The sequence below is a fragment of the Bos grunniens genome, chromosome 5 (genome assembly GCF_055505025.1).
Source record: "Bos grunniens cultivar Pamir isolate PY7600 chromosome 5, Bosgru_T2T1.0, whole genome shotgun sequence".
In the NCBI taxonomy this organism is placed as follows: domain Eukaryota; kingdom Metazoa; phylum Chordata; class Mammalia; order Artiodactyla; family Bovidae; genus Bos; species Bos grunniens.
The window spans coordinates 106,174,717-106,199,717 of record NC_141169.1 but is presented as its reverse complement, the minus strand read 5'-3'; the positions used below and the strand labels follow the sequence as shown (position 1 = coordinate 106,199,717).

The 25,001-nt window shown below is 45.5% G+C and overlaps 1 long non-coding RNA gene across 1 annotated transcript; it reads right to left on the bottom strand.

Moving 5' to 3' along the window:
- Positions 1-8,529: 8,529 nt before the first annotated feature.
- On the bottom strand, positions 8,530-22,264 carry LOC147372924 (uncharacterized). Its single transcript, XR_015164918.1, has 3 exons — positions 21,695-22,264; positions 21,112-21,278; positions 8,530-8,741 (listed from the first exon to the last, which is right to left on the bottom strand). It is a non-coding gene; the product is annotated as an uncharacterized LOC147372924 (long non-coding RNA).
- Positions 22,265-25,001: the final 2,737 nt, after the last annotated feature.

The window sequence follows — 25,001 nt, the reverse complement described above, 5'->3', positions numbered from 1 at the left end:
AAGTCGCTTCAGTCGTGTCCTACTCTGTGCGACTCCATAGACAGCAGCCCACCAGGCTCCCTGGAATTCCATCCTTGGAATTCTCTAGGCAAGAATACTGGAGTGGGTTGCCAGTTAGGCAGGGGCAAAAAAGATGCTCTGACTACTGAAAAAGAAAAACTGTCCAAAGCGAGTAGAATTCTCATATCTTTTTCCTTTAAAAATATGACATTGCAAAAAAGTTATATGCTCCAAGGTTTTATTTTCTTTCCACATTTTTTTTAAATCTGGAAGTCACCAGCATAGGCCCCTAAACACATTTTTTGTTGTTGTTGTTGATGCCTACAGGTACACACAATATTTCTATCCTTTCTTCAAAATACCAACCCTACAAAGATGTCTACCCAAATTCCTCCAACACTTATAACTTCTGCTTTCATGTCGCATTCCCCCGAGCTCCTGTTGACAACCCAATGGGCTTGCCTCCATAGAATTTCTCCTTACCAAGGACAAAAATAAAAAGTCATAAATGCCAGAAATTTCTAGGAGCTAAGTCAACTCCTTCTCATAAGTGATATTTATGCTGAGTCCTGCCTGCATCTAATAATTGCATAGTACCACATCTAGTGAGTGAAAAATTTGTCAATCCATGGGAATTGGTAAGCCCTTCTCTTTTTCTCTGAGCTAGGCATTTGAGAGATTCAAAAGAATGAGGTGTGCTTCCTGCTTTCGAAGGGAAAGGAACCAGTGTGCAAAAGCATTCAAGCATCACCCAGTGCTAAGCTGGGTGGCCCTGACTGCAGCAGACAGTGCAGACTGTCAACAAGTGCTAAATTCAGAGTCAGAAACTGGGCTCTTTCCACCATCTCCCTTGTCCCTTCAACACACAGACCCCCAGACACTCCTTCAGAACTCCAGTGCAGTTCACTCCTTGGACCACACTAGAATTTCCTGAATTGGGAATTCAGTAAGATTCAACATTTGGGTGGGAATAAAGGAACGAGGGGCTGATGGCTCGATGGTGGGCATCCTGTTCGCATCCCGAGTTCCATCGGGGCTCACCATCAGGTCAGCTGAAATGTGATGGCTTAATGGGTGCAACACCCTTTGTTTACTGACATGGCAGCAGCATCCCTCACTCACGGAGCTCATGTGAGAATGGTCATTCCTAGAATCTTAGTATTTTGGTTTATTCTCTCTATATATTCATATTGCACTTACTGAGTGCTAGGTGGCACTTTACAACCAGGGGACATAGTCGCCACCCCTAGGGAGCCACAGGTCAATTTCTCCAAAACTACACATTACAAAGGAGGAAACTAAAGGCCAGAGAGGATAAGTATTATAACATAACCAAGGCCATGACGCTAATCGCTGGCAGCGTTAGAACCAGAATGACTATCACATCTATACTCCGGGGCTCTGAATAGACCGTGAACTTGGGTTCATTAGATTTGGGCTCCCCTCCTGGGTGCCCACACACGTCCACCTTCTCAAAGCCTGTGCTTTGTGTCTGCCTCCAGGAGTGAACCAGGTGAGCCCGCTGCCCCTGTGGACATCTGCTTTGTGAGTGCAAGAATATTTCATGGAGATGTTTCCCCTGACAGGTTTATGGTGGGTGTTGGCTCAGTGCCTTGAAAACACTCATCATGTGATGAAACAAGAATGTCATCCTGCCGACTATGGATAAACCCCACCATGCTTCCCCTCCCCCCACCCCACTCTCCCTGCCACATCCCCTCACATCCCCAGATCATCTTGTTAGGAAGTGACGCCCAGCACGATTCATTGCTCCTGATCAGAAACATGGCCAGAGCTTGTCTTACAGATGCTGAGGCTTTGTGTTAAAAGCTAGAATTTGGAAATGGTAGGATACACATCTAAAGGGAAACCCAAGAGCATGTTTGAGTTCAGGCTAGAAAACCCACAGAACGGCCATTAGAGAATCGTAACAGGCCCTAGAACAACAGATCTCATGTCTTGCCTGAAAATGTAGATCATTAACTTGAAAGAGGCCTGGTCTCTGTATTCCAACCCAGGTGACTCATCCTGCGACTTCCCTACATGGCAGCAGAGTGGGTTTCCCTGAAGAAACTGCATGTGGGCTTGAGGTCCTGGGATGCTGAGTGAAGTGACTGCCCCGGGGCTGAATTCTAACTGTAATCCCAAGAGATACTGGACAGGAGCTAAAGATTCCACAGAGGCATCCAGGAGTGTATGTGAATACTGTTCCAGCCCCTCCATAAATGTCATGTCCACCCCTTCCCACCCACTCACCTATTCCCCTTGTCCAGGACAGTGGCCCTTCTAGAGAGGGAGAGAAGTGTAATTCTTGAGGAAGCAGGAAAAGGATAAAGCAGGAAGGTATTAAAAGGATAAAATACAAAGTGGGAGAAGGGAGTTGAAACAAATTTCCAGTTTAGTTTAAGTAAGCGATGGGGATGTATGCACAGCATGGCGACTGTATTATACATTTGTACCTCGTTAAGCAGGGCAAAGACTAACAGAGTTTTGCCAAGAAAATGCACTGATCATAACGAACATCCGCTTCCAACAACACAAGAGAAGACTCTACACATGGACATCACCAGATGGTCAACACTGAAATCAGATTGATTATATCCTTTGCAGCCAAAGATGGAGAAGCTCTATACGGTCAGCAAAAACAAGACAGGGAGCTGACTGTGGCTCAGATCATGAACTCCTTATTGCCAAATTCAGACTTAAATTGAAGAAAGTAGGGAAAACCACTAGACCATTCAGGTATGACCTAAATCAAATCCCTTATGACTATACAGTGGAAGTGAGAAATAGATTGAAGGGTCTATATCTGATAGATAGAGTGCCTGATGAACTATGGACTGAGGTTCGTGACATTGTACAGGAGACAGGGATCAAGACCATCCCTATGGAAAAGAAATGCAAAAAAGCAAAATGGCTGTCTTGGGAGGCCTTACAAATAGCTGTGAAAAGAAGAGAAGTGAAAAGCACAGGAGAAAAGGAAAGATATAAGCATCTGAATGCAGAGTTCCAAAGAATAGCAAGAAGAGATAAGAAAGCCTTCTTCAGCGATCAATGCAAAGAAATAGAGGAAAACAACAGAATGGGAAAGACTAGAGATCTCTTCAAGAAAACTAGAGATACAAAGGGAACATTTCATGCAAAGATGGGCTCGATAAAGGACAGAAATGGTATGGACCTAACAGAAGCAGAAGATATTAAGAAGAGGTGGCAAGAATACACAGAAGAACTGTACAAAAAAGATCTTCACGACCCAGATAATCACGATGGTGTGATCACTGACCTAGAGCCAGACATCCTGGAATGCGAAGTCAAGTGGGCCTTAGAAAGCATCACTACAAACAAAGCTAGTGGAGGTGATGGTAGTGGAGGTGATGGAATTCCAGTTGAGCTATTCCAAATCCTGAAAGATGATGCTGTGAAAGTGCTGCACTCAATATGCCAGCAAATTTGGAAAACTCAGCAGTGGCCACAGGACTGGAAAAGGTCAATTTTCATTCCAATCCCAAAGAAAGGCAATGCCAAAGAATGCTCAATCTACCACACAATTGCACTCATCTCACACGCTAGTAAAGTCATGCTCAAAATTCTCCAAGCCAGGCTTCAGCAATATGTGAACCATGAACTTCCTGATGTTCAAGCTGGTTTTAGAAAAGGCAGAAGAACCAGAGATCAAATTGCCAACATCCACTGGATCATGGAAAAAGCAAGAGAGTTCCAGAAAAACATTTATTTCTGCTTTATTGACTATGCCAAAGCCTTTGACTGTGTAGATCACAATAAACTGTGGAAAATTCTGAAAGAGATGGGAATACCAGACCACCTGATCTGCCTTTTGAAAAATCTATATGCAGGTCAGGAAGCAACAGTTAGAACTGGACATGGAACAACAGACTGGTTCCAAATTGGGAAAGGAATACGTCAAGGCTGTATATTGTCACCCTGCTTCTTTAACTTCTATGCAGAGTACATCATGAGAAACACTGGACTGGAAGAAACACAAGCTGGAATCAAGATTGCTGGGAGAAATATCAATAACCTCAGATATGCAGATGACACCACCCTTATGGCAGAAAGTGAAGAGGAACTCAAAAGCCTCTTGATGAAAGTGAAAGTGGAGAGTGAAAAAGTTGGCTTTAAGCTCAACATTCAGAAAACGAAGATCATGGCATCTGGTCCCATCATTTCTTGGGAAATAGATGGGGAAACAGTGGAAACAGTGTCAGACTTTATTTTTTTAGGCTCCAAAATCACTGCAGATGGTGACTACAGCCATGAAATTAAAAGACGCTTACTCCTTGGAAGGAAAGTTATGACCAACCTAGATAGCATATTCAAAAGCAGAGACGTTACTTTGCCAACAAAGGTTCATCTAGTCAAGGGTATGGTTTTTCCTGTGGTCATGTATGGATGTGAGAGTTGGATTGTGAAGAAGGCTGAGCGCCGAAGAATTGATGCTTTTGAACTGTGGTGTTGGAGAAGACTCTTGAGAGTCCCTTGGACTGCAAGGAGATCCAACCAGTCCATTCTGAAGGAGATCAGCCCTGGGATTTCTTTGGAAGGAATAATGCTAAAGCTGAAACTCCAGTACTTTGGCCACCTCATACAAAGAGTTGACTCATTGGAAAAGACTCTGATGCTGGGAGGGATTGGGGGCAGGAGGAGAAGGGGATGACAGAGGATGAGATGGCTGGATGGCATCACTGACTCAATGGACGTGAGTCTGGGTGAACTCCGGGAGTTGGTGATGGACAGGGAGGCCTGGCATGCTGTGATTCATGGGGTCGCAAAGAGTCAGACACGACTGAGCGACTGAACTGAACTGAACTGAACTGAACTGAAGAGTGTAGATTCTAAAAGTCCCCGACACAGGAAAAAAAAGGGGGAACTACATATGGTGATGGATGTTAACTAGACCTGTTGTGGTAATCACTTTGTAAATAAAAGCAGATATTGAATCATTATTGTACACCTGAAACTAATACAATGTTATGTTACATGTCAGTGAAAGTGTTACTTGCTCAGTCGTGTTCGACTCTTTGTCACCCCATAGACTATAGCCCGCCAGGCTCCTCTGTCCATTGGATTCTCCAGGCAAGACTACTGGAGTGGGTAGCCATTACCTCCACCAGGGGATCTTCCCAATCCAGGGATCTAATCCCAGGCTCCTGCAGTGCAAGTGGTCTCCTGCACTGCAAGCAGATTCTTTACCATCTGAGCCACCAGGGAAGCCCCATTATGTCAATCATATCTCAGCAGGGACTTCCCCGGTGGTCCAATGGCTGACTCCATCCTCCCAATGAGGGGGACCCAGGTTCCATCCCTGGTCAGAGAACTAGATCCCACATGCCACGACAAAGTGTTCCCATGTCACGACTAAGACCTGGCAAAACAAATAAATAAATTAAAATATTTAAAAAATCATACCTCAATAAAAAATGAGACAAAAATTTTAAAAGTTAAAAAAATATAAGCATGAAGACCTCTTGGAAAATCATTGTATACAAATATTGTTGTTAAACCACATGCTGTTACATGTGATAATCACTGTGCTTTTTATTTTCTAATTATTGGGTAGCTGTAATAAGAAAGGATACTACTGTATATCTACATTTGTCTATTACCTGTCTGCATTAGAGTTACTAAGTAATCAAATGTATTCCCACCTTTACCTTTTTATTAGTAGAGATATTCTATGATACCAAAGCAATAAAACTATATGGATATATAGCACAGGGAACTATATTCTATATCTTGCAATAACCTATAATGGAAAAGAATCAATATATATAATATATGCTATATATTATACAAACAATATAATATATTATTATATTGGGGCTTCCACAATGACTCAGTGAGTAAAGAATCCACCTTCAATGCAGAAGACACAGGAGATGTGAGTTTGATCCCTAGGTTGGGAAGATACCCTGGAAAAGGAAATGACAACCCCCCCCACCCCCCGAGTATTCTTGCTTGGGAAATCCGATGGATAGAGAAGCCTGGTGGGCTATAGTCCAAAAAGTCACAAAGAATTGGACATGACTAAGCAACTAAGCATATTATTATATTAATAACATATCATTTATTATTATAAATGATATATTATTTATAATATAAATATATAACATGTCATATACTATATAAATATAATAAAATCATAGTAATATGTATAGTATATACTATATATAATATATATAACTGAACCACTTTGCTGTACATCTGAAACATTGTAAATCAACTCTACTTCAATAAAATAAAAAGACAACAAAGCACATTCACACCCAGGAAAGAAAAAAGACAACGGTATCTTTCAGACAGGGAGCAGTGAAATGTCAACTGGTTGACAGAGGCTTGAAGAACAGCAAAGCCAGGAGACAGCAAGATCATGAAATTGCCAATACTGTTCTGAGCTACAACTCAAGCCACACTCCGTCCTCACGGAGCAAATGAGAAGGTTTCCCATTTTATGGGAAATGAGGTTTCCCGTTCTAAAAATCCCAACCTAATGGTCAAAACAGCAATGGCAGAATGGTATGAAAAAGACTCTGAACTGGGAAGTAAAGGAGAAGGTCTGGATGCCCAGCTCCCCACTCTGTTTCCTTGGGCAACTTGCTTCACCTCTCAGGGTGTTGATCCGACACCTGGGGATAACAACACAACTCCCGTGATGAGTTTGAAGCAAATAAAATGATAGATTTGGGAGGAGCATCATTCCCCGTAGAACACTCCAAGTTGCCGTCACTGGTTATTTCCTGCCCTTTTCCATCTATTTGATCTCATTGCTGTAACTGTGGTTGTTCAGATTCCACGCTGTTTGCAGGAGCCAGGGGGGCTTGCACTTCCCTTTGTCTACTGGGTGCTCACTGGAAGTTTCTGAATGAAGGAGTAGCAAATGAGCGATGGGCAGTCACTGATTCCTGTCCCCTGCCTGCCATCACCAGGACCCGGGAGCCTGTGTCAGCTCAGATCTGGCTGACCGATCGGATGGGGTCATGCCGGGCTAGAGTCCAGCAGAATGTCTTTGCTCTGACTGTCCATCTGTTCTGTCACTGGAGCCAGCACTAAACTTAGCCGAAGTGACTCATGAACACAGAGCTGTCCCAGGCCCCACAAGTCATCTCAACAAGGCACATGACTGCAGTCAGTATCTCTCTCTATCCCCTCATCCCTTCAGCAAGCTCGCTGGGCCAGTCCCTGGGATGCAGCTGAGAGACAGAGAGCCCACAAGGGTGGCCTTCCATGTGGACACTCCCCTCTCCCAATCCATGGTGCCCCAAGCAGAGGCTATTTTAAAACTCATTGAGCAAATGTTCAGTGGCTCCCTTGGAGAGCCATTCCTTAGGCGAATGGCATCCTTAGGGGGATCGCGGTGCTGATTCAGCCACAATGAGATGGGCAGGGGGTGGGAATCTGGAATACAGTGGAAACCGCTTAACACACTCGCCCATTTGTCCATTCAGTGGTTCAGTCCTGTGATCAGCACGTCTTCTCAATGCTCCTCAGTGCCTGCAGGGCTTCAGGGCAAAATCTCAAATAAAGCGAGGCTGTGACTTAAGTGGGCAACCAGAGATGTCCAGGCACATTCGTTCTGACTTGATTCATTGTGCAGTAAATCAGAGCTTCAGCACTTCGTAGGTTTGCATGAAGCATGAAGAAAGGGCTGGAGGTAGTGGTCTGTCCTGGTTGCGGGCAGTAAGGGGACACACTGCAGGCAGAGGATTTAAAATTAATCATAAAATGGATCAAAAGTCAATCTGCTTTTTATTATTGCCATGAACTAAGCAATCAAAAAAGCTCAGTGATACCCTCTGCTATGTTTAAAATGGATAACCAGCAAGGACCTACTCTATAGCACAGGGTACTCTGCTCAATATTATGTAATAACCTAAATGGGAAAAGAATTTGAAACAGAATAGATACAAGTATATGCATAACTGAATCACTTTGCTGTACACCTGAAACCAACACATTGTTAGTCAATTATACTCCAGGATAAAATTAAAAGATTAAAAAGAAAAAAGGGGAATTTCCCTGGCAGTCCAGTGGTTAAGACTCCAGGTTTCCATTGCAAGAGGCAAGGGTTCAATTCCTAGTCTGGGAACTAAGATCCCACATGCTTTGAAGCCTGGCCAAAAGAACAAAATAAATGAATGAAAGGAGATTAAAAAAAAAAAAAAGGTTCAGTGATAAGACAATCCTTCTTGCTGGAGTGGGTGTCTTCCTCCACTCCCCACCTCACCTCAAGACGTCTCTGAACCACATTCTTTAAGAATTCATCCTTTTATCAGAGCGCTCAGCCAGTCAGTGACTAATACAAACACTTTAGGAGCATCTACAGGAGAAAGACATGGTGCTTGATGCTGCGGACACAGAAATGGCTGGGACACAGCACTGGTTCTTGGTGGGCTCACAGGATGGGGGAGATGGTCAAGGCTATCAACGGCTATGACAGAAAACACCCAGGTCCCTGGACCCACCAGCCTTGGAGGGGAGAGTCACTCTTCAGTTCAATATTGAAGTACCGTATTTCATCAACTCTGAGTGACACATTTATTCACACGTTTAAGATGTCTGCAATCAGAATCCACCATGCAGTTGATGTCTCACCACTGTAATCGGCAGCACTTTTCTTTCCTAGTGGTGCACAGAGCTGTGGTCCTCTTGCAATCATTCGGCTTTTTATAGTTAAGGTAGGATGGTAACAGGCTTCCCAGGTGGCACAGAGGTACACAATCTACCTGTCAATCCAAGAGAAGCAGGTTCAATTAAACTATCCTCCTGTCAATGCAAGAGATGCAGGTTCGATCCTTGGGTTGGGAAGATCCCCTGGAGAAGGAAATGACAACCCACTCCAGTATTCTTGCCTGGAGAATCCCATGGCCAGAGAAGCCTGGAGAGTTACAGTCCATGGGCTCACAGGACTGAGCATGCGTTCACTAGGATGGTAACACAGCCCAGCCCCAGGCTACGTGTCTGTGGGAATCCAGGCTTTGTCAGGTCTCTTCCTGAGGGTTTTTGGAAGGCCCCAGGGATCAGGCAACCAGCTTGCCACCTGTCTGGGCTCTCTCTGCCCACTGGGGGCTCAGTGCTGCTTCTCAGCTTGCTACTCCTTCCTCCCCACTTTGCTCTTCATGTCCCAAGTGAGATCTGACTTGGGGGGTTACCAGACATGTCCAGAGGGCGGAGCACAAATGGACAGCATGACGTCGATAGCGGTGAGCACACCCGCTCAAGTGTATCCACCGTCCCCTCCAGTCCTAGGCTGTGACTTCCCACCTTGGTCACCCCTTTTCTGCCCTCACTCCCCAGCCCGGGACCCTAAATCCCCAGAGAAGCAACACTTCAATGGTATGATCATGTCTGTGCCTCAGGACAATCCATGCTAAACAGTTCAGCTCACGGACATCGTTTTTCCATTCCCGAATAGGATCTGACCTATAACCAGAGATGTGTTAAGGAGTTTTTCTTAACAGAATTGCAGTCTTCCAGGACTTCCCTGGACCCCGTCCCAGGAGTTCTGTTATAGCCTAGGGAGTTGTCGCTGTCTAGTCGAAAAGTCGTGTCCGACTCTCAGGTTCCTTTGTCCATGGGGATTCTCCAGGCAAGAATACTGGAGTGGATTGCCACGCCCTCCCCCAGGGGATCTTCCTGACTCTGGGACTTAACCTGTGCCTCCTGTTGGCAGGCAGGTTCTTTACCACTAGTGCCACCTGTGAAGCCTCTTACAACTTCATTTAACCTTAATTACCTCCTAGATGCCATGTCTCCAAACACAGCCCCATTGATGATTAAGACTGGAGATTCCTAAAACTTATTTGTGACATAGACCCCTCTGGGAGTTTGATGAACCTCTGAACTCAGAAAAAAACTTTAAATGCATATATTACATGGGATTTAACATTTCTAAGTGCATACAACACATGGGTTTTATTGAGATACAGTTGTCAAAATAATTTTAAAAAACCAAATGTGTGATACAATAATAGATGTGCTTTTTTTTTTTTAAATAACACATTAAATAACATGATCTACAGCCAGGTCTAAAAATTACTACAATTTTGAAGTAGTGAAGAATGTAAAGCATCTTTCCAGATATCTGCAAAATGTGTAATATACATAAAAATATCTTATGGATGGCAATGTCAGTTACTGCTAATTCTACCTTGGCTTTTTGCCTATTTCATAATTGAAGGAAATGCTAAATTTCAATTAGAGTTTAGTGAAAGCAAAGAAAGTCATTTTTTACCAACTCAAGTTCACTGATCCCCTGAATTCCATCAGGGAAGATTATTAACTTCTAGCCTAGAGGAGCAGACACTAAATACTGGTAGGTGGACTTCCCTGGTGACGCAGTGGATAAGAATCCGCCTGCCAGTGCAGGGTACACAGGTTCGATCCCTGGTCTGGGAAGATTTCACATGCAATTAAGCCCATCTGCCACAACTACTGAGCCTGCACTCTAGAGCCTGTGCTCCGCAACAAGAGAAGCCCCTGCTCACCACAACTAGAGAAAGCCTGCACACAGCAACGAAGACGCAGCACAGCCAAAAGTTGATTAATTAATTAAAAAAAAAACCCTGGCAGCTTGAGGATGCCATTTCTCAGTGCAAACTGCTACCTGTATATGTGCAATGATGGAAGTAAACATGAGTTGCCTGGTGTGCTATGGAGCCTCTCTTTGTCCCTCCAGATCCACTCTCTGCCCCTCATTGTCGCATCACCTCTATAGCTTCTCAGGTGGCGCTAGTGGTAACGAATCTGCCTGCCAATGCGGGCGCCACGGAAGATGTGGGTTCCCCCTGGCTCAGTAAGATTCCCTGGAGAAGGAAATGGCAACCCATTCCAACATCCGTGCCAGGAGAATTCCAAGGACAAAGGAGCCTGGCGGGTGACAGTCCATGAGGTCACAAAGAGTTGGACACGACTGAGTGACTAAACCACCACCATCAGTGGATAGAGGTGGCAAACTCAGGGGAGGCTGCAGGCCCTCGTGCAGGAGAGGAGCCAAGAGGCCCAGAGAGGGCAGAACTGTCCCCTCTCCCCTCCTTATCTCTTGAAGCTGCCTGTGTGCTTGAGAAATGAGTCTAGGGGTGAACTATGGCCCATTCTTCTTGCTGATGGCAGTGACCTGCTTCTGCCCAGTGCTCTAACTGGCTGTTGCTGAACAAGAGGGGAAGATAGCAGACTGACTCTACTACCTCTGAGAGCCTGTCCTGCAGCTGTCCAGGTGAAGTTATGCTAAAACTGTTGGGGGGGGGGGGGACCAAGGGAAAACTCCACCGGTGAGCCAGCCTTACCGTTGACTTGAAATTCCTAGTAGCGGAGGGAGGGGACAGAGAGAGAAGGATGGAGAGACAACATCTCTTGCTACAGGCCCAGGGATCGGTACCAAACGGAAGCACCCTGGCATCCTGAAATAACTTCTCGGGGATTCCCTGCATCTCACACTTCCTCTGGGCCATCTTTTCTACCAGTTCAGACAAATCTTCCCTAAAAACCCTTCCAACACCCCACTGAATGGTTTAGATGCCTCCTCTCTGTCTTTATGAGACGAGGCTTCTAATCTAACCTCTCCTTTTACAGAGGAAACTGAGGTTGAGAGATGGACAACATTGGTTCAAGGTCGTGTGGGTGGTTAGGACAGAGGAAGTCCAGACTCTTTGGCCTAAGATACCAAATCTTTGAACTATTTCTGGCTTTCCATCCACCTCTCACTGTGTTCCAGCACACTGGGCTCTTTACTGTCCTGCTCACAACACGACACTGTCATTCTATAGGTCTTCTCTTTTTCATCCCCTCATAGGCTGGTTAGCTAGACTGAAGTACAACTCCCTGGATAGATATTTCTACAATGGGAATAGAAGAAGCAGTGGAAATTGCCACCCCTGGGAATGGTCTGCACAGGCCCTCAGTGACATGGGACCATCTCACCACATTTTGAACGTGTATGAACAGTGTCTTGGAGGCGTTCAGGATGGCCTCAGGGAAGAAAATGTCAAAATATAGGGGCAGAAAATGCATTTGACCAAAGACCATAGGGAGTTGCTTGATAACAGCCAGCAACAGGCATAGGAACAAATATTTCCTTTCTAAGTCAAAGAAAAATTTTATGGGGTAACTGGGTTTAATAACAATGGTGTGTTTCAGCCTCTTGATGGGATTGGGGTTTTAGACTTTTTTAATGATCTCCAGTTGTTTTACACACAGAGAGAGGACCAAAACAATAGTTATGATTCAGGGTTAACGCTTGGTGCAAATCTAGAGTAAGCACGAAATGGAATATACTGAATATTGAGCAAATATTCAATATTCTGAATACTCAAGACACTGCTATCTGTGCATTCATTGGCTGCAGCAGGACGGTCAGCAACTGAGGCACAGGCTTCTGCGCATGCTCAGTCGCTCCAGTCGTGTCTGACTCTTTGCCACCCCATGGACTGTAGCCCACCAGGCTCCTATGTCTATGGGATTCTCCAGGCAAGAATACTGGAGTGGGTTGCCATGCCCTCCTCCAGGGGATCTTCCCATCCAGGGATCAAACCCACGTCTCCTTCATTGGCAGGCGGATTCTTCATGGACTGAGCCACTTGGGAGGCCTTTACAGGGATTATTGATTGACAATAGAAAAGAGGAAGATTTTCTGTAATACAGAGATAAATTCATGCCTACCCTTGAAAGACTTCATACCTAGGACAGAAGTCAATTGACAGAGTGAATCCTGGATCCTATCTCGCCAGGAAGAATTGGCCTTTGTGCCCCCAAGGAAGCTTGCATCCACGTCACCCTTGCAGCTCTCGATGGTGTGTGTTTCTCTGACCCGTCTTCCCCCTCTACAGAGCACACGTGCGCTCTTGGAGAGTGGATACTGGTCTCCTTGGCCTTGACCCCATCCTCGGTGCCATGCTTGATGTAGTAGAAACTTAGAAACTCCTTAAATAAATGAATGAATGAATGAGAATAAACTTCAGTAACTCTTCTGGTTATTTGATAGGAAGATTATCTGGAACTGTGGTCTTTCTTACCTGAGTTTCTAACCATCTTTGAGATCATTTGCTTATTTATTTTTCTCTCTGTAATGGAATGGGAACTGAGAAAACCTGTAACCAGTCTGTGTCCATCTGTTCACAGCTCACTGAAGCTACAGGGAGAGGTAAGTGCCCATGGTCATATCATCTTACGCTGATGAGACTACTGGGGAGTTTTGGGTTTGCAATATGCCTTTTCCCTTCCTCCATTTATTTACTTATTATTATCATTGGCCTTGCTGTAGAGCATGTGGGATCTTAGTTCCTTGACCAGGGACTGTACCCACGTCCCTGCAGTAGAAGCACAGAGTCTTAACCATTATTAGACCAACAAGGAGCTCCCCTCTTCCTTAATTTAGTAGCAAATAATTATGTTTTCTGTTGGGAACCATCTGACACTGTACACATGACCAGATATTCAAGTAGGTTCATTTTGTCAATATTCTATCTAAAATTTCAGATACACAGAATGGTCACAGCCAGGTTTTTGCTTAGTCCTGTGAAATAAGAAGCAATATTCAGAAGAATATCTTTAGGGTTATAGTAAGGCCTTTTTCACTCATCAAATAAACTTTTAATTATTTTAGTGTAATTTTAAGTTTTATTATTTTCTCTCATGGTCTGTTAAATAATATAATCTAACTAAAGGACAACTTCCAGATGTTCAAGCTGGTTTTAGAAAAGGCAGAGGAACCAGAGATCAAATCGCCAACATCTGCTGGATCATCGAAAAAAACAAGAGAGTTCCAGAAAAACATCTATTTCTGCTTTACCGACTATGCCAAAGCCTTTGACTGTGTAGATCACAATAAACTGTGGAAAATTCTGAAAGAGATGGGAATACCAGACCACCTGACCTGCCTCTTGAGAAACCTATATGCAGGTCAGGAAGCAACAGTTAGAACTGGACATGGAACAACAGACTGGTTCCAAATTGGGAAAGGAATACATCAAGGCTGTATATTGTCACCCTGCTTCTTTAACTTCTATGCAGAGTACATCATGAGAAACGCTGGACTGGAAGAAGCACAAGCTGGAATCAAGATTGCCAGGAGAAATATCAATAACCTCAGATATGCAGATGACACCACCCTTATGGCAGAAAGTGAAGAGGAACTCAAAAGCCTCTTGATGAAAGTGAAAGTGGAGAGTGAAAAATTTGGCTTAAAGCTCAACATTCAGAAAACGATCATGGCATCTGGTCCCATCACTTCATGGGAAATAGATGGGGAAACAGTGGAAACAGTGTCAGACTTTATTTTCTGAGGCTCCAAAATCACTGTAGATGGTGATTGCAGCCATGAAATTAAAAGACGCTTACTCCTTGGAAGGAAAGTTATGACCAACCTAGATAGCATATTCAAAAGCAGAGACGTTACTTTGCCAACAAAGGTCCGTCTAGTCAAGGGTATGGTTTTTCCAGTGTTCATGTATGGATGTGAGAGTTGGACTGTGAAGAAAGCTGAGCTCCGAAGAATTGATGCTTTTGAACTGTGGTGTTGGAGAAGACTCTTGAGAGTCCCTTGGACTGCAAGGAGATCCAACCAGTCCATTCTAAGAGGAGATCAGTCCTGGGTATTCTTTGGAAGGACTGATGCTAAAGCTGAAACTCCAATACTTTGGCCACCTGATGCGAAGAGTTGACTCACTGGAAAAGACTCTGATGCTGGGAGGGATTGGGGGCAGGAGAAGAAGGGGACAACAGAGGATGAGATGGCTGGATGGCATCACCGACTCGATGGACATGAGTTTGAGTGAACTCCGGGAGTTGGTGATGGGCAGGGAGGCCTGGCGTGCTGCGATTCATGGGGTTGCAAAGAGTCGGACACGACTGAGCAACTGAACTGAACTGAACTGAACTGAAAGGAACCCAACACTGTGCCTGACACATGATAATTGCTCAAACAATGATTATTGAAGCAAACAATGTGGCATAAATGGCAGCATTTAAACCTATAGATTAATGGATTTCAAATTAAGGAGCATCAGAATCACCTGGAGGGATTATTAAGAAGCCAGGCCAACTGCTTGTTGATTAATTATGAAGCACTGATGCTGAAGCTAAAGCTCCAATACTTTGGCCACCTGATGGGAAGAGCCAACTCATTGAAAAAGACCTTGATAATGGGAAAGATTGAAGGCAAAAGAAGAGGGTGGCAGAGGATGAGATATTTAGATAGCATCACCTATTCAGTGGACATGAATGTGGGCAAACTCTGGGAAATAGTGAAGGATAGTGAAGGGGAGTCTGGCGTGCTGCAGTCCATGGGTCACAAAGAGCCGGACACAATTGAGTGACTGAACAACAACAAAACTATCCCCAGAGTTTCTGATTTGGGAGGTTGAAGGCAGAGCCCAAGAGCTTGCATTTCCAACAAGTTCACAAGTGATGTTGAAGCTACTGGTTTGGTGATCACACTTTTAAATCCAATGCTATTGACTCTTCTGGACTATATGAAAGACTGTCTACATTTGGCTTCTATGGTAGACACTCCGGATTGCTTATTCAGTATCCATTTCCTCTTTTACTTACAAACAGACTCTGATTTTATTCCAGGCAGCAATGCAAATGCTATCTTTCCCAGGTTCACTGCTGCTAAATGCAGCTAATAATATGGAAGCAGAAGTTGTCTGAATGGACTTGTAGGAGTATATTTAAAAGCACTCCAATGTCTAAAAGCAGTGTCATCTAAAAGATGACACAAGCATTCTTGCCCTTCCCTCTTTCTTTCTTTAATGCAATGTGGACGTGACAGCTGGTGCTCCAGCAGTCATCTTGGACCATGAGGCGAACTTTAACAGGGAAGCCATGTAGTACAAACATCTATGGAACAGATAATATAAACATTATGGAACAGGGCTTCCCTGATAGCTCAGCTGGTAAAAAAAATCTGCCTGCAATGCGGGAGACCTGGATTCAATCCCTAGGTTGGGAAGATCCCCTGGAGAAGGGAAAGGCTACCCACTCCAGTATTGTGGCCTGGAGAATTCCATGAACTCTATAGTCCACGGGGGTGCAAAAGAGTTGGACATGACTGAGCGACTTTCACTTTCACTTATGGAACAGAAGCACAGAGTGAGCCAGAGTCTTGATGAAAACACGGAGCAGCCACATCAGTGGATTGTTTATCTCAGATTTCTTCTCTATGAAAGGAAAACATCTCTAAAATGTTAAACCATTGTTATTCTGGCTTTCCATTTTAGCCAGCAAACCTAATCATATCATGTCTGATTCAACTTCCAATGAACTGTAGTGCTCTTTGTCCTCAAGCTTCTCAAATTACCCCCTTTTGATCCCTCCTCCTCCTTCTCCTCACTCTTATCTTCTCCAATTTCTCTTCTCTTTAACTTCCTTTTTTTTTTTTGCCTTTAAACCATAGCTTATCTAAAGATCTGACCTCCCCATTCCTTTCTTTTCTATTCCATTCTTCTCCTCTTCTTTCCCTAGACTTGTTTTTGACAAACTAGCCAGGTTGATTGCTCTAATTAGAATCTCTTCTGAAGACTCTTGGTTCTGAAACTTCAACCTTGCAATTACAGAAAAAAGAGCTGCTATACATCCCCGCTTCCATGGGCTTCCCTGGTGGCTCATAGGTTAAAGGGTCTGCCTGCAATGAGGGAGAGCTGTGTTAAATCCCTGGGTCGGAAAGATCCCCTGGAAAAGGAAATGGCAACCCACTCCAGTATTCTTGCCTGGAGAATCCTACGGATGGAGGAGCCTGATGGGCTACAGTCCACGGGGTCGCAAAGGGTCTGACACGACTGAGCGACTTCAAAAAAAAAAAAAATACATCCCCGCTTCCATAGCCCAGTGGGCTGACGAAGTCACTATTTCCAAGACTGAACATCTGATCTTGCCTCCAAAATCACTGCTCCATTGCAACCCAACTGTCCTTCAGGGAGGCACTTGTCTGCTCTGAAATGATCGATGTCTTTGAAAGACTTCCGGATGCTTACTGGAGAGCAAACCTCCTCTTAGTTTCACTGAAACAGGGAAGGGAGAAGTTAAGAGCAATGAATCACAAGCTAGGATGCAGGAACTGTATCGTACAGAGTGGGAGGTCACATCCTCTTCTTTGGCTTCATGGACCAGCGGGCTTCCTAGGTGGCACAGTGGTAAAGAATCCGCCTGCCAATGCAGGAGATGCAAGAGACGTGGGTACAATCCCTGGGTCAGAAGATCCTGGAGTAGGAAATGGCATCCCACTCCAGTATTCTTGCTTGAGAATCCCATGGATGAAGCCTGGTGGGCTAGAGCCCATGGAGTCACAAAGAGTCGGCCAGAATTGAGAGACTGAGTACACACACCCCTTGCTTGGCACCCACTGCCAACCCCCAGAGACCATACAGGTGGATCTCCTCTCTCCTCCCAGGAGCACAGAGACAGTCCTGTATAGGGAGGAGCACACACTTACTGTTCTGGATCCAAAATTCTATTTTACCATGATGCTATTAGTAGAACTTTTGGGTCTTAGTTTTCTTATCTGAATATAATCTGCACGGAAGACCCTAGTTTATTTTCTCACAGAGAGTGATGCCACTTAAGGACTATTTTATTTATGTTTTTTCCAGTTGGTTCAACAGTCTGCGGGCAAATACTTCTTGCCACCCAATAATCCATGAAGAGGGTGCAGTTTATACCTGTTAGATGATCAGAGGATGGGGGTGGGGAGGGGAGGAAGTTCTGGACAACGCTTGAGGGCAGAGGGAGAAAAATGAGGGCAAAAGGCAGTTCTCTGCACTCTGACGATTCTTCCCTAGAAAGGATCTGAAAGTAGTGTGTCATCCCATGAAGATTAATGTTGTTTGCAAGACTCTCATCGGCTCTTCGTGAGAAATCTGTGTTCGTTTCATGTTGCTAGCAAGATACCAGTCTTCACCTTCTTTGGAGGAGCCCCTTCCCGAACCTGTGTTTTACTATGTGACTTCATCATATTCAGTGACAAGGAAGAGTGTCTTGCCCAGATCACTTCTCTTGAATGCTCCAGCTCCATTTGTGATCGTGGTAGGTGGAGGGGAGACCCTCTTCATCCATCCACATAGATACACAGCTCTGGGCTTTAGATGGTGGATTACAAGCCTGTGAAGTAGCCTCCTGCATTGTTAATGAGCTTCCAGGTGACATGGAAGAGGCCCACCTCTGGTCAGTGCTCAGAGAGCATGGATAGAATGGGTTCCTCCACCATCTGATGGGGACCAGAGGCTGGAAGTTCTGCGTGGGCCATTCCAAGTTTCAATGGGTGTGTATTTTCCCATGGTCCCTATTACAGATCAGACTCTGTTCATACTCAGGGTAGTCTACAGAAAGCTGTTAAGCTGATCGGGCTTCCCTGTGGCTCAGATGGTAAAGAATCTGCCTGCAAAACAGGAAACCCAGGTTCGATCTCTGGGTCGGAAAGATCCCCTGGAGAAAGGAATGGCAACCCACTCCAGTATTCTTGCCTGTAGAAGCTCACAGACAGAGGAACCTGGGGCCTGGTGGGCTACAGCCCATGGGGTCACAAAGAGTCAGACACGACTGAGTGACTAACACACACACACATTAAACTGATCATCATTCAGACATTTTCCAAGCATCTCCTAAGGGCCTACCATGTGCCAGAATATTTAAACTGACTTCTCGAGCAGTGTAGGCAGTGAGGGTCATTCATGATGAGACAGGCAGTGTGGACTAGAGTGTTTAGGGAAGTCTTCCTAACACAGTGGGAACTGAGAGTCTGTCCAGAGAGGGGTAAACTTCATTTCCGCAAAGTCCTCAAAAGCCTGAGCACTGAAGGCCCAGGCATATTTATCTTTTGTCAGTTTCAGTCCTGAAAACACCCTGTTGGATGTTTTTCTGGCTTCAGACTATGAAGGAGAGACAGCTGGACTATGATGATGACAGTCTGTCCTAGCTGTGGACCCGGCTCTGCACTGGCCAGGCACGTCACTACCAGGCAGATGCTTACACTCCTCCAGCACACGTTGAGCGTCAAACCCAGGGCTTCCCTGGTGGCTCAGTGGTAAAGAATCCGCCTGCCACTGCAGGAGACACAGGTTCCATCCCTGATACGGGAAGAACCCACACGCTGCGGGGCAACAGCCTGTGGGCCAGGACTACTGAGCCTGTGCTCTAGGCCCTGGGAACCACAACTACTGAAGCCCAAGTGCCTAGAGAGAAGCCACCGCAATGAGAAGCCCGCATACAGCAACTGGAGATTAGTCCCTGTTCACCTCAACTAGAGAAAGACTGAGCAGAGCAATGACAACCCACATAGCCAAAAATGAAAAAAATAAATTTTTTTTTTTTTAAAGCCAAACCCAAGGACATGTTGATTCCATCCCAAGATTTTATCCTAAGGCATGTTTTTCCAGTCACATCACTATTGACATTTTGGACCAGAAAGCATTAGCTGTGGAAAGATACCCCGTAAGTAGGACGTTTAGCAGTATCCCTAGCCTCTAGCTGATAGTAACACACCTCCCAACAACTGATTGTTAAAGTCTTCAGACCTTGCCGAATGTCTCACCCCAGGTTGAGAATTACTGTTACCGCAGTGAAAAGGAAAAAAGAGGAATGAGGGATTTTATTTTTCTTTCCTGAGAACAAAGAAGATGACAGTAAGAAAGGCTGATCACTCCTAGCTTTTATGGAAACCTGGCATGCTGCAGTCCATAGGAAGGCAAAGAGTCGGACATGACTGAACAACTGAACAACAATCGATGAAAGTGTTAGTTGGTCAGTCATGTTCGACTGTTTGCAACCCCACGGACCATAGCCTGCCGGGCTCCTCTGTCCATGGGATTCTCTGGGCAAGAGTACTGGAGTAGGTTACCATTCCCTCCTCCAGGGGATCTTTCCAACTCAGGGATCCATGGAACCCAGATCTCCCGCACTTCTGGCAGATTCTTTACTATCTGAGCCACCAGGTAAAACATCTTGTAGCCTGTAACTAAGTTTGTGTTTCTGCCCCTAACACTGCAGGAGCTACATTCTGCACCTATAATCCTTTGACTCTATGTTCATCACATCCTGTGTCTGGTGTTCACCTTTACTGCACTCTCTTTGCACACCAGCCCTTGTAACTTTTTTCTTTTTTTTGCATTATAGAAAGAAGGCCACAATACAATACATGGAAGAAACGGACCCAACTATGGGCTACCAGACTTCCAGAGCCAGTTTACCCGGCTACCTGATGCCAGCCTAGACTGTTTTTGAAACAATGTAAGAGGAAGAGGAATACAAGATCCCGAAACCTTTGTTCCTCATCGCCGACCCCTGATTGAGCCTTCATCTTGCAGAAGCCCTTAGACTCCGCATGGGAGGGGTCACAGTTCTGGAGGCATTAGCCTACTGTGTTTCTCCCCTCCGGTAGCTGAGGATTAAAGCCACCTTTCTGTTTCCTCCAAACTCTGTCTCTGTGTTTTTTTATTCAGCTTCAGTGGGCAGAGAAAGCCAAGGTTTTGGCCGCAACACTGTCAAAGGACATCAAGTGAAAAATAGTTGCCTGACTAGGGAGGTCTGCAGTGGCATTATTTATAATAGTAAAAAATATTTAAATCATTTTTAATATTTAAATATATTTTAAAATATTTAAATCATCATCCATATGAAATGTTAGGAAATGGTGATACTTTCTTTTGATGGCATATTAAGTAGTCATTACAGACAAATAAGTGAAACTGTATATGTAGCCTATAAAATTATATTAAATATAAAAGCAGAACATTAAATTATAAGCACATATTGCAGTTGAGTAAAAACCCTCTGAGTTATAAAACCCGAGGATTAGAAAGAACCCTGAACACAGCCAAATGACCCGCTTATGTATTTTTATTTTTTTTTGCCCATGTGACATGTGGGATATTAGTTTCCAAATTAGGGATCGAACCCTTGCCCCCTGCATTGGAAACCTGGAGTCTTAACCACTGGACTGCCAGAGAAGTCCATGACCTCCTTTTCTGATTCTCAGATTCCTTTGGAGACACCCTTACTAGTGGGGCACAATGCCCTGCTTGAACACCCTGTGTTAGTTTCCTATAGCTGCTGCAAGAAGTCACCACAATCTCAGAAATTTTAAACAACAGAAATGTGTACACTCACAGCCTGGACCCAGAAGTCTGAAATCGAGGTCTTGGCCAGCAGATCCTCTCTCCCTCAGAGGTTACATCCTTGTGAAGATGGAGGCAGAGATCCCAGGGATGCTGCATGAGCCATGGAATTTCTGGAGCTACAGGAAGCCAGGAGATGCAAGGAAGATTCTCCACTTCCTGCAGAGAGAAAGTGTACTTCTAACCTCCAGAGCCATAAGAGAATCTATTGACTCTGTGGTCATACATATGATGGCCCTTAGGTTCCCTGGTGGCTCAGATTGTAAAGAATCTGCCTTCAATGTGGGAAACCCGGGTTTGATTCATGGGTCAGGAAGATCCCCTGGAGAAGAAAACGGCAACCTACTGCAGTATTTTTGCTTGGAGAATTCCATGGACAGAGGAGCCTGGAGGGATACAGTCCCTGGAGTTGCAGAGTTGACACCACTGAGACTGACACTTTCACTTTTACTTTCAAGATGCTCACTTAGAAAACCTAGCATGTTGGAGAATTTAAGTCTCACGAAAACTCATCAATGTGTTGTCATAGAAAGGCACAGATTTGGGTTTCAGACAGACCCGAATTCGAATCTCACCCCTCCTGCTTTGCAGCTTGTCTTGGGCAGGTATACAGCCTCTGAAGTCACAAGGTACTTAGCAGCAGAAAGCAGATGGTAAGACCTCCCCTCGGGGGTGTATGTGCACGCATGCTCAGTCGCTTCCGTCGTGTCCGACTCTTTGCAACCCTCTGGACTGTAGCCCTCCAGGCTCCTCTGTCCATGGGATTCTCCAGGCGCGAATACTGGAGTGGGTTGCGATGCCCTCCTCCAAGGAATCTTCCAGGAGCAGCAAGTGAGCTCAGGCCCCTGGGCTAGTTTTCTTCACCCTCCCCTTCAGCCACTTCTCCTTCCCCTGCTCAGAAAGCACTGGTGGTTGTTTCCAGTGGTCTGTAGAATCAAGCCCAAACTCCGTGGTATATGTTGAAAATCTTTCCTCTTTTGACTACTTCTCACCCATCTGCTAAATCAACTTCTCCCTAAAAACCTCCACTCTTGGCATTAACTTGTCCCTAAACGAGTCTCCTTGTAACCAGGCAAGACCCTATGAAGGCTTCTTGGGAGAGAACTTTCCCCACAACCTCTGTTTTAACTCCTCTCTGAAGTGTTTGATGCAAATTTCCTGAGTTGTTTCGCAGATGTGAAAACCCCCCACCAAATGGATCATATTAACTACTTGATGACCTAGAGCACACAGCTCCAGGCCTTCTGGAGCCTAAGGACTGATAATGTTAGCCCCTGTGACACCATCCTGCTCCCTCACCATCAGCCCATCAGAGAGATCTGTGCAGGAGCTGATCACAGACCCTGCGGACCCCAACTGTCTCACCTGGCTTTTAAAAAATGCTTTGCCAAAGACTTTCGGGAACTTTGATGCTTTTCAGGGCGTGAAACACCTGTCTCTTTGCGCGATGTTCTTGTTTGGTCACTCAGTCGTGTCCAACTCTTTTGAGACTCCATGGACTGTAATTCACCAAGTTCCTCTGTCCACGGGATTTCCCAGGTTGACATTTTCTTCTCCAGGGGATCTTCGCAATCCAGAGATCGAACCCTCATCTCCTGTACTGCAGGTGGGTTCTTTACCATTGAGTCACTGGGTAAGGACAGGGAAGTCTGGCTTGCAGAAGTTCATGGGGTCGCAAAGAGCTGGACATGACTTAGTGACTGAACAACACTGGGTAAACCTCTCTCTGCTCCAAACTGTCAAGTTTTGTGTGTTTGGCCTCACTGTGAGTCAGGCACACAAACTTGCGTTACCGTTTACCTAGCTCCCCAAATCCTCCCATGCTCTCCACCATGTCCCCCACCTCCACCCACGCTCTGCCTTCCTCAAGCATCCTTCCTGCACCCCTTCCTGTGTTTCTGGGGCAGGACCCTGAACCCCCCAGATTCAGCCACAGAGCACTAAGCTAGGAGTGATAGAGAAGACCAGAGTGATCTTTTTCTGGGTCCTCAACCCTATTTCACTCCTTCTCAGCCTCCTCTCATAGCCCCTACCTTGCTTTCTCCAGGTGTGAATTCCCCCCCTCCCCACCTCACCATCTCACTGAGGTGTCAAACAGTGACCACAGCTTAAATTATTGCCTCCCATGGAGGGACTCAAAATCCTAAACCTAAGTAACGAATTTCATGCATCATCAAACATGGGGATGCAAGATCCAAGGGGAGAGAGGAAGGCGTTTCTTAAATCACACTGCCTGCCTCCGCCCTGGGCTGGACCTGGTGCTGGGGTGTGCGGGCTGCCGGGATGCCCCCCAACCCCACCCCACCTCCATCTCTGCTGCTCCGTGTATCTGCCTTATTCTGAGACCTGAACATCATCAGCGCTTTCTCTCCATGATTCCCTTTCTTCATCCCCACCCAGGCTTTTCCTTCCTCTTTCTTCCTGCTACTTCAAGTTCTAATTGCTCCCTGGGTGGAGGCGGCGGTGGGGGCGGGGAGTGGACCATCCATCTTGTTCACAAGGTATTCAATTAGAGCAGACCTCAGCCGCCCATCTCCCTCCCCCATTCCCCACCCACTCCCTCCCACCCTGCCCGCCCCCAGTGTCACCCTGCAGGAAGCAATATATAACACTCTCCATCCACTACTGGCTCTCCGCCATCTCAGCCTGCGTCCCCATTAACTCCGCCAAGGCAAATGAATAAATAAATCTCTAAAGGGAAAGGGAGAGGAGGAAGAGCTTGGTTCAGAGCTAATGAAGGTCATTCCCAGCCAAGTCTCTCACTCCCACTTCTGTGAAGGGAGCCCTGGACTGGGGATGGACGGGAGCTGCCTGCCCAGACAGAAGCCGGCGTGGTGTACGTGCCCTGGCTCAATTCCAGGAGCTCAGGGTACCATCGGAGCTCTGCTGTCCCTGTGCACCTGACTCTTGGTCTTCAGACACCTCAAGAGCTTGGGGACAGAAAGGTACAGTGCCTCCCGTCCAGCTCAGCTGATGAGTGAAACGACTCCTGTGTACTTGACACAAGGTTGGCCTCTACACAGTGGGCGGATAGACAGTATTACCATCGTTTGAGGGATGGGAACCATCTCGCCCAAGACCGGAGATCCACTGGCTCCTATTCTGATTTTTATTCATGGACAGTCATATTTCTCAGAACGGGAGACACATACCTCTGAAACTGCCTGGCTGTATGCCAGGCGGTCCATGAAACCAACATATAAATGAGACACTTTTTCCTGGATGGTCAATTTCACTTGATTGTGGGTTATTCGAGGCATCATTTAATATTAATAATATTAATCTCATTACATATACACATACATGTATATTATACATAAATACAAGTACATATTAATATTACTGAATAAAAAAATATTCACATTTGCTTTCCTGAGACAACAAAAGACAATGTAATTTCAAGACTGTTTTCCCCATTGCATGGGCCCCCTGGGATACCCTATCAATCTCCCGGGACTTAGGGTGGTCCTGACCAGCATAGCCTGAGCATCTCTGGATTGATCTGGTGAAATGACTTTCGTCCCAAAGAACCCCTCATTGAGGAATTCGCAAGGTGCATGTGTAACCTGCAAGCAGAAAGCCCACTCAGAGTGGGTCTGACCTCATTTTGTTGCCTTGCAGCCGCTACCCTTGTTTCAAAATCTTTGCAAAGCCCACTCTGCTAATCACCTTAATTCATCGTCTTCAGTTGGTCCTTCTTTCCGTCCCAGCAGCATGTACCATCATCCGCCAAGTCCTTCAGCCAGAAACCAGGGAGAGCCACTCCTTCTTAAATCAGGACCCCATCCACCCTGCCATCTGCAATCCAATCCGTCACTCAACCCCAAATGGGCCCCAGTCCACACCTTCCACCCTCAATCCCCACTCCCTCACCCAAACCAC